Below are 9,724 nucleotides of genomic sequence, written 5' to 3'. Positions count from 1 at the left end.
GTAGGTTTGTTGACAGAAGCTGCTGCTTCACCTGATTGAAGGCCTCACTTTGGGACGCCCTCCAAAATCACCTTTGGTGTTTTCTCAGTAAGGTGTGCAGGGGCGCCAATAAAGTGGCCAGGTTTGGAATGAATCTACTCTAGTCGATCACCATACCTAGGGAAGATTTTATCGGCAGCATTCCTGGCAGTGGGTGCTTCCTTTATGGCCTTTACCTTTTGCAGCCCTTTGCTTCCACCTTATAACCCAAATAGGTTACCTCACTACTTGAGAAGTACACTTCTCTCTACATAAGCACACTCCAGCATTCACAAACCTTTTCAAAGCCTCTTCCAAATTAGTTAAGTGCTCCTGTTCTGTGTAACTGGTAATCAACACATTGTCCAGATAAGCGGCATCTCTGGGTGGCCCTATGACATGTTTTCAATTGTGCATTGAAAAATCGGGCACGCCAATGACAATCCAAAGAGTAAACGAGTATACTCATACAGTCGTTTGATTGTGTTGAGCTTCCTCCATTTTCTACAACTGCTGGCAAGCAAGGCAAAAGGAATGTAAAGATGAATCATTTCCTTACAGGAGATGACCAGAGACACAAACAGGCAGAATGCCTACTGGCCAGCATCTCACATCTGAATCTGCTGGAGAGAGCTGTGCAGGAGAGTCCTGGGCAGGACAGAGCAGTGCTAATGTTATGTACAGAGCATCAGGGTCTCTGGTAACAGCCTCCAAAGAAAAAGCTTAATTCTGGAACAAAGCAGCATAAAGATGATTTTGTGAGCTATGGTTTTGTCAAGTGTTCCAATGCAAATAAGGATGCAAAGCCCATGTGTGTTTTATGCAAGGAAGTACAGGCAAATAAGAGGGGCAATTTCAGAGTTTGAAAGAGAAGTAGTGGGTGACAAATTCCTTTTGAAGTTGAGACCCCAGAATCAGTTATTGACTTACAGCTGACTCCAAATGAAAAGACAGCGCTGCTATTTATGATAGCAAATTAAAAACACGCCAAAAGCCCATTCTGGAGCAGCAATTCCCTGGGAAATCCAGTGCTGAGTAAAACAAGCATTTCTGTTGCTATTGCTCTTCACGACGACCTACATGTGCGAGGTTGGATTTCGCGTTCTCACAAGGAGGCAAGCGAGCATGCTGTGTCTCACGAAGGCTAGCTGGCATGGGTCGAGAAGGTTGGCTGGTGAGTCCCGAAGGTCGGTCAGTTGGCAAAAGTAGGTCCCGTGAGAAAATATCGAAAAACACTGATTTATAGGACATGGAAATCTATACTCTTATTGAACTTTTCGGTTTGGGCAAGAAACTGTAGGTTTAAAGTCCGTGCTCTCCTTTAAGCAGCACGCACTCCCATTCTATTGGACGAGAAGTCACTTGGACTCCGAGAATTGGCACAATGGGGGCATGCGTTGGCTTGAATCATAGAATCATAGAATTTACAGTGCTGAAGGAGGCCGTTCAGCCCATCAAGCCTGCACCGACCCTTGGAAAGAGAATTCTACTACTGTCCAAGTCTCCACCCCATCCCCATAACCCAGTAACCCCACTTAACCTTTTCGGACACTAAGGGAAATTTAGCATGGCCAATCCACCTCACCCGCACATCTTTGGACTGTGGGAGGAAGCCGGAGCACCCGGAGGAAACACACGCAGATGCGGGGAGAACGTACAGACTCCGCACAGATAATGACCCAAGCTGGGAATCGAACCTGGGACGCTGGAGCTGTGAAGCAACTGTGATAACCACTGTGCTACCGTGCTGCCCCATGGTTGAGTTGCCACAAAGTTGGCAGCAGGGCCCTAAAGGGCCATAGAGTTGTGGAGGGAATAGGGCGTATGCGGGGACATGTGGGGGGTGGGTAGAGAGGCATGAGCTCGAAGAGCGGATGTGAGGGGCCTGTGGCATGGGTGAGGTTTTGAAGTGGCAGAGGCTGGCATGGATAGGGCATGGTGATTGTATGGGGGGAGGGGGTGAGAGTGTGAGGGCTAGTTTGGGTTTTTATTTTTATTTAAATTAAGTCAATCGCATGCCAGATCCCAGAGACAGGCTCAATGGTAGCAAGTCATGAGTTTGAAGGTGAAGCGTCCAAGCCTTCATTAGCTCAAAATTTTGCATTACACATGAAGGTGACAGCTTAAGTAAAACTAAAAGTTTAGCCTGGATTACACAGTTGAGAGTTAAATTAATATTGGCTTGCTCTTATAATTAAAATGATTACTGTAATGGAGAGCTCCAGACAGCTCTGAATGGAATCTTCCATTGGCAGTGAGGGTCTAATCTACCAGCTGGAGAGCCAATGGGTCCAGTGAGAGACCCACACTGCCATACCTTTGGAATGTCCGCCAGATCTTCATGCCGCCGGGTGTTCCAACTAAACGGGCAAGATGTAGACCGAGTGGTCACATGATGACACGACTACAAAATAGGTCACGTGTCGGGAGCGGGTAGGTTATTCCCGGGTAGAGCACAAGAATGAAGTAGCTGCTATACAATTGAATAAACTAGTGTTTGCTATAAGTTGTCAGTGATTTGGGAACCCAACGCGTTTACAGGCAGCATCAAATTTTCAGAGAATCATGCTTAGAAATGAATTGATAACTCAAAGGTCTGCGGGAGGGGAAAGCGAGCACAAACATATTCATCCCCATCGGCTCACGTTCAACCTTCACCTGCTGTCCTCTGTACAATAGCAACAACAAAAGAGCGCTTTGTGCCTCATAAGTATTTGTTCATTTCATATACTTAACTCTCTAACGTTTTATCCCTTTCTAACCAGATGTATATCTCGCTTCACTGATTCAACATAAGCTGCACAATTTTCGAGGAGTCTATTCCACACTTTGAGCTGAGAACAGGCTGCTCCCTGGTGATAAAAACTGGACTAATTCTACTTTTACACTCGCTGTAAACATTTTGAAGTTTAAGTACTGTGGTCTTCATTCCGTCTCAGATCTGTTGCTATACTGATAGGATAATCTGTTACAGTGCAAGTGATAATCAGCATCTCCACCAGTACAGACAACTACCACCGATACACTCCAAAATAAGCTGCGAGATAAGAAGGAAGCACTGCAGTGGAATTATTTTCATGTGCAAATTAATATCATCACATATTTGATGCCACAGGTAGTTATACTGCACAGCCATAGGGTAGATATTGACTCCTGGTGACCAAATCAGTACCTCTTTAAATGCAGTAATAGGATCTACGTTAAACTGCAGCGATAAAGAAGCATAAGCTGCTTACCCAGAAATTACAGGTCCCAAATCCAAATCTTTGTCCCCTCAATATGGATAAGTTACACCAAGTAAAGTGTTATGTGTGTTGCGACCGCTGTAAAGGTGCACACAGAACATCTAGTTATTTTACTGGTAAGATAGTTTGTGAACAAAATGAACACGTGGAAATATAACTAACGAACTATAATACAAATGGTAATGATTAGTGAATTCGGTGAATTATCCTGGAGCTACTTTTAATGCGTCTGTCCTCTATTACGACTTCATACCAACTGCCGGACCTCTGGAGTCACATCATGGATCTCTATCACCACCTGCTGGTCGGGCATCGTACATGCAACTATATACATTGCAATGCATATAGAACATAGAACATTACAGCGCAGTACAGGCCCTTCGGCCCTCGATGTTGTGCCGACCTGTGAAACCACTCTAAAGCCCATCTACACTATTCTCACCACATAAAGTAACTGCTAAAATTGGCCAGAAAGACCCAATAGAAACTCTGGTGTTCACCAACTGTCAAGGATTGAGATATTTATCTGTCAACAATATAAAGTCATCAAGGTTGGGGAAAAAGGGCAATGAGGCCTAAGAATAAGTTTGTCAAGCTCCTGATGCAACCTACCAGATGCTGATCTCATTGGGGAAAATGTCCATTATAATTTGAAGTCCCAGAGGAGAGGGGCATGGAGAGGGGGGGGGGGGGGGGGGGGGGGGGGGGGGTCAGAGCTGGAAATGAGAGGGATGCAGGTTTCTGGGCCAGGGCAGGTGGTTTGCACCCCTTCTGCTTCTGGACCAATTGGAAGGTTTTTTAAAAAATTTTAAGTACCCAATTTTGTTTTCCCAATTAAGGGGCAATTTAGCGTGGTCAATCCACAGAACCAGCACATCTTTCGGGTTGTGGGGGTGAAACCCATGCAGACACAGGGAGGATGTGCAAACTCCACATGGACAGTGACCCAGGGCTGGGATTCGAACCCAGGTCCTCAGCGCCGTAGTCCCGGTGCTAACCACTGCGCCACCTGCCGCCTGGAAGGATTTTTTAATGTAAATTTTGAAAACGCACTTTTAATTGATGGCAGTTTGAGGAACTCGAGACACCTGTTCAAGCTCATAAAATAATTTGACAGAGTCGTCTTTCAACAGGTGTTAGTTCCCCAATTGAAACAGACAGGGGACTGAGCATCTTATTAGGTGGCTGGCTGGGAGGCCTAAAAAATGGGCCCTGAAGTATCATAAATAAAGTCACATCTTTCTCCATAGAAGATGGTGCTCACTCCACCAGGTAAGCAAGCAACAGCATTTTACCACAAATTTCAGTCTCGTCTGGGCTGACACGGTGGCACAGCATTTAGCACAGTTGCTTCACAGCTCGAGGGTCCCAGGTTTGAGTCCTGGCTTGGGTCACTGTCTGTGTGGAGTCTGCAACTTCTCCCTGTATCTGCATGACTTTGCTCCGGGTGCTCCGGTTTCCTCCCACAGTCCAAAGATGTGCAGGTTAGGTGGATTTGCCATGCTAAATTGCCCTTGGTGTCCATTACGGGGATAGGGTGGAGGTGTGGGCTTAAGTAGTGTGCTGTTTCCAAGGGCTTGTGCAGGCTCGATGGGCCAAATGGCCTCCTTCTGCACTGTAAATTCTATGATTCTGGTGAAAGTGTGAAAGTACAAGAACACAATGATAACATGCGAACTATTAAAGATATAGAAGCAGAAATAAATTGCCTGTAGTAATTTAAGAACCAATCAGTCATTGTAATGAGAGTACCTCATTTTGTATTAATGCATTAAGATGGGGTCAAGCACCGCCCTCACTCATTAACTAGTAATTTTACAATATTAAAAATCACATGCCCAACTATCAAACATACATCGGGTAACCTATTACATAGACACTTCAGCGATGAGTGTAATTTATTTCAAAAGGGCAATGCATTCTTAATCAAAAAAGGGTTTTGAAGATCTTTCAAACACAAGTCAGTGACCTAACTGTTATTGGAATGTATAGTTTTTCTTCCAAAAATCTGCTTTATTCATAATATTTGCGAAGGTATATTACACAATGGATGAGATCTTCCTATGGATTCTCTGGCCCTGATGAAGATGCATCCTATCCCAGGTTTCCTAGCGGCGGGGGATGGATTCAATGGGAAATTCAATTGACAGCGGCGAGACCACAGATCCCGTTGCCGGACAACTGCGGGTCGCCTCCCACCACCGAGAAACACACTGCGGGGAGGTCAGGGAATCCTGCCCAATGTTCTGAATCTGACGTTGCAAAAAATTGCAATACAGTTCAATTTCTTCCAATACTGAATGTGGCATTCCGAAATGTGTCAAATTTGGGTTTGGCCGATTTGTCCTGTTCAGTAAAGGCATGTCATGTTCATAACTTTAAGCATGGGGCCATGCCTTTCAACTAGCATCAGAAAGCAATGGCCTGCTGGAATTTCCAACTGCTCTTGGAAAATTGCGCTGAAATTTCCGATGGCCGGAGTGGCTTGGAGCCAGGATTGAAAGAGTCTCTGCAGGGAAGTCCAGGAGCATCGGATTCAAAAACCGCGCCTTTTATTTACGACAAAGGCTTTCGTAAAACAGGTAAGTTCGAAGAGCCCAGTGAAACTGACAGGTCAGGGATAGGATTTGGGTATTTTGGAGGGTCGGAGGCTGGCGATGGGGCTGGTCAGAGGTTGGGATGGTCGGGGTCAGAGGTGTGGTGGGGCGGAACGGTTGGGGGTGGGGGGTCCTGCAGGTTGGATCAGATCCGTTGGGGGTCCAGCCAGGTCGGTGGCAGGTCAGGGATGAGAGTTGGGCTTGTGTTGGTGGGGCGGGTGGGGGCGGGGGAGGGGGGGGATGTGGGAGGGGTTCCATGTAGATTAGGGTTAGGAGGAATCCCAGGTGGGGGGGATGGTTAAGAGAGGGGAATACCGTGAAGGGGGGTGATTAGTGGGGGTGGGGGTGCTGGTGATTAGTGGGGGTGGGGGCTGCTGGGCTGTGCATCGGTTTGGGTATTTAAACTAGTTATGCAGAAGTTGGAAGTGATTTTATTTCTTCTAACTTTTTCAAAGTAACTCATAGCTTAACACTGGCAAAACCATCTGAAGTGAACGATTTACGTTACTTTGTCAGATGGGGGATTTGGAAATTCTGAACAATTGCCATGCACGTGCCTACCTGGGAAGTTCTGAGAGAGTTCCCAGCGTCCCTTTGGGGTATACCCCCAAATCCGACGAAGGGACCAATGACTGTAGTTTGTTTAGCACTTTCTGAAACTGCCTTTTTCTTTTTTTAAAACAATGAACATTAAAAGGTGGCTAAACTGGCTGTCAAAAGTCAGGTGGTATTTGTAATTTATGCCTCAAGTCCCTTGAAAATTCCTGATTGAATAAGCATGGATGGGGGTCACCCCCGTAAATGGGCAAACCGAGATAACATCCATCTGCGGCATTTATATCTATCATTGTTTGTGGTTTATCAAAACTCAAAATCTATAGACTCCTAGACCTATCATTTCCAAGCTAGATATTTAACAAAAAGGGACCTGCAGAAACTCATTTATCATAAATAGATGTGAATGGCCATTATTAATCTTCCATTGTGTAGCAATAGCTTTGGACTTTGGCAATTGATCATGTGACTGAAACCAACTTCAGATCACAAGAGCCAGAGAAAAGGTAATCAGTCACAGAACAACAGCTGCAGGACATCAGCAACAGAAAAAAGGTCTCTTCACAACTGGGGACTGCTGCACCTTAAACTTTTTCCAGCCTAGTTCATATTCCATGTCCACGTGTACAGAAACTTGATTCCTGTAACCAACTTCAAGAAAAGTTCATATTTTTGTGGGAACTCAGTAACAACTCTGACATATGACTCTGGCTCACCCTTTAGGAGTGAAAATGCCCTTGACAATGGAAGCACAAAACTGCCTTTCCTACAATGATGTGGAGATGCCGGTGTTAGACTGGGGTGAGCACAGTAAGAAGTCTTACAACACCAGGTTAAGGTCCAATACGTTTGTTTTGAATCATTAGTGTTCGGAGCACATCTCCTTCCGCAGGTGAATGAAGAGGTGGGTTCCAGAAACATATATATAAAGTAAAGATGCAGTACGATACTTTGAATGCGAGTCGTTGCAGGTAATTAAGTCTTTACAAATCCAGAGAGAGGGGTAATCACAGGTTAAAGACGTGTGAATTGTCTCAAGCCAGGACAGTTGGTAGGATTTTGCAAGCCCAGGCCAGATGGTGGGGGGTGAATGTAATGCGACATGAATCCAAGGTCCCGTTTGAGGCCGTACTCATGTGTGCGGAACTTGGCGATAGGTTTCTGCTCAGCAATTCTGCGTTGTCGCGCATCCTGAAGGCCACCTTGGAGAACGCTTACCCGAAGATCAGACGCTGAATGCCCTTGACTGCTGAAGTGTTCCCCGACTGGAAGGGAACATTCCTGCCTGGCATGTGTCGCACAATGGACGGATGAACAGACCTATCCTGGCGCGAAGTGTGTATGGCACAGGACGGTTGTGGAAATATCTTGGTTGAGCATTTTCCACCACATTGATCGTGGCCATAGCTCCTGTAATTGTCCCACGGCCTTCGGCAAAAAGCGAACTTAGGCAGCACTCCATCAGGTCAATGGGGGTACATCTGACACATGAGCTGACAATCCAAATGTAGGTGATGATTTCTAAGGGCTCTTCGGTATACCTGGTCAGTCAGGCCCCCATGTGGTGAAGCTCTGGTTGCTGAAGGCCTATCCGGATGGTGGTAAACATGTGAAGACTGGTGACTGAAACTGCTGCTCCCGTGACCAGTTCCATCTCGGTGGTGTGTCCGTTTAGCAGCAGCATCATCTGGATAGGTGCCGTTCTGGGCCCAGTTACACAGAGCAGCGGTAGTTTTGACTCCTCAGCTTCCAAGTCCTCCAAGAAATGCGTGCTGTCTCTTGGGGGAAAATGGCCACTCGTCCGTTGCCAGGGGATGGCGCCCTCTCGTGATTGCCCAGAGCCTTGTTCCTGGCCTTGATTTCATGCTTGATAGTGGCGTCTGCCATCCAGGAACACTGAGTCGGGGGAAGCTCCATCGTCACTCCGGGGTGAGTCTCAGTGGCGGATGCAGAACCTGCAGAGCCTTCCAACCTGGGAAGTTCCTGGCACCTCACTTCCAGTAGTTGTCGCCTGATGGTCTTGGCGACGTTCAATGTTCAGGACCGCCAGGCCCTGGAGTTCCTGGAGCCTGCGGTCAGTGCTTTGCTGGATGAGCACTATGTCAACGGCCCTGACATTGGTCAGGAGGATCTCCATTAGCAGCTTCCGCTGAGTCTCCCGGTCCCAAAGTCTACAAATGAAGAGTTCAGCCAGGGCAGCTCCGAACATGAGGGGGCAGAGAGTCTCTGTAAGCGGACCAAGTATTCCCTGGTGGACTCTGCTGGCATCTGCGAAGCAGTATGGAAACTGTACTGCCGGACCATAATCGGGACTGTGGACTTAGGTAACAGCCCACACGGTCAATCAGCATGGCGAACAGCAACCTGTCCGGCTTGTCTGGGGAAGTCAAGTTCCAGATTAGTGCATAAGTCAGTTCCTCAATGGCAGTCAGCAAGGTGACTGTCTGTTGTTCATCACTGGTGATGGCAATTGAGCGGAAAAAAAATTGACGTCTTTCAATGTACTGGGTCCAATCGTCCGAGTCGGCGTCAATGGGCTTGAGTTTGCCTGTGTATGCCATGCTTGCTGGCTGGAGACTGGTCTCCCAAGGTAGTTGAAAAATGGTCCGAGTTCGCAGCACTTGCCGCTTACGCAACTCCACTTGATCCTCATCGCCAATGTTGTAGGTGGCGGCAAAGACCACACAAGAGGCCAGGTCGACAGGGTACACCTCACTTCATTCCATAATAGTCACAATAATCACTCCTGTCCTCTCCCCGCAGAGTCCCCTTCCCCAAACTGCTTCCAGGTCAGGGTTTATATTCTGTGGGAGCACCTCCAAATGTGAAGAAGCCTCACCCCCTAGTCACTTGAGTAACTCACACTGGTGAACCGCAGGCTTGTCACGTGCAGGCTGGATTTCTCGGAGCTCCTACTGTTTCTGGCTGTAACCCTGCTTCTGGACCTGGTGTGTTATTCTGTATGCTGGTTACCTTTTACGGACTTTGAAGCCCTGACGACGGCAAGGGTGAATGGTGCTGTGACCAGTTGTATGGAGGAACAGAGCTGCCAGTTGCTTGCAGGGGATACAGTTCTTGCCTGCCTGCAGTTGCCATGATTGTGACTCGTACTTGTTACTGGCTGCCTTTCTGCTCATCGGTTGGGAATGGAGCATAGGATGGATTTTGGTTGGCCTGCAGCCAGGTTGAAAGTGGAGGAGAACGGACTTGCTTTTGCAGTGTTAGACTGGATGGTGCCTGGAGACCAGATGCTAGAACTGTGAGAGCAACAGGGCGGTGACCCAATTGACTATGTGCACTGCATGTACT

The 9,724-nt window shown here is 47.2% G+C and overlaps 1 long non-coding RNA gene across 1 annotated transcript in view; it reads left to right on the top strand.

Annotated features, from left to right (window-relative positions):
* The first annotated feature begins 2,549 nt into the window (after positions 1 to 2,549).
* The window catches only part of LOC119965853, a 170,554-nt gene continuing 163,379 nt past the window's right edge, over positions 2,550 to 9,724 (top strand). The window contains exon 1 of the long non-coding RNA XR_005460618.1: positions 2,550 to 2,873. This is a non-coding gene — a long non-coding RNA (uncharacterized LOC119965853). The remainder of the gene's footprint in view (positions 2,874 to 9,724) is intronic.

This window comes from Scyliorhinus canicula, chromosome 5, assembly GCF_902713615.1.
Source record: "Scyliorhinus canicula chromosome 5, sScyCan1.1, whole genome shotgun sequence".
NCBI lineage: Eukaryota > Metazoa > Chordata > Chondrichthyes > Carcharhiniformes > Scyliorhinidae > Scyliorhinus > Scyliorhinus canicula.
The sequence above is the reverse complement of the archived record's forward strand: the minus strand, read 5'-3'. Positions and strand labels throughout refer to the sequence as shown.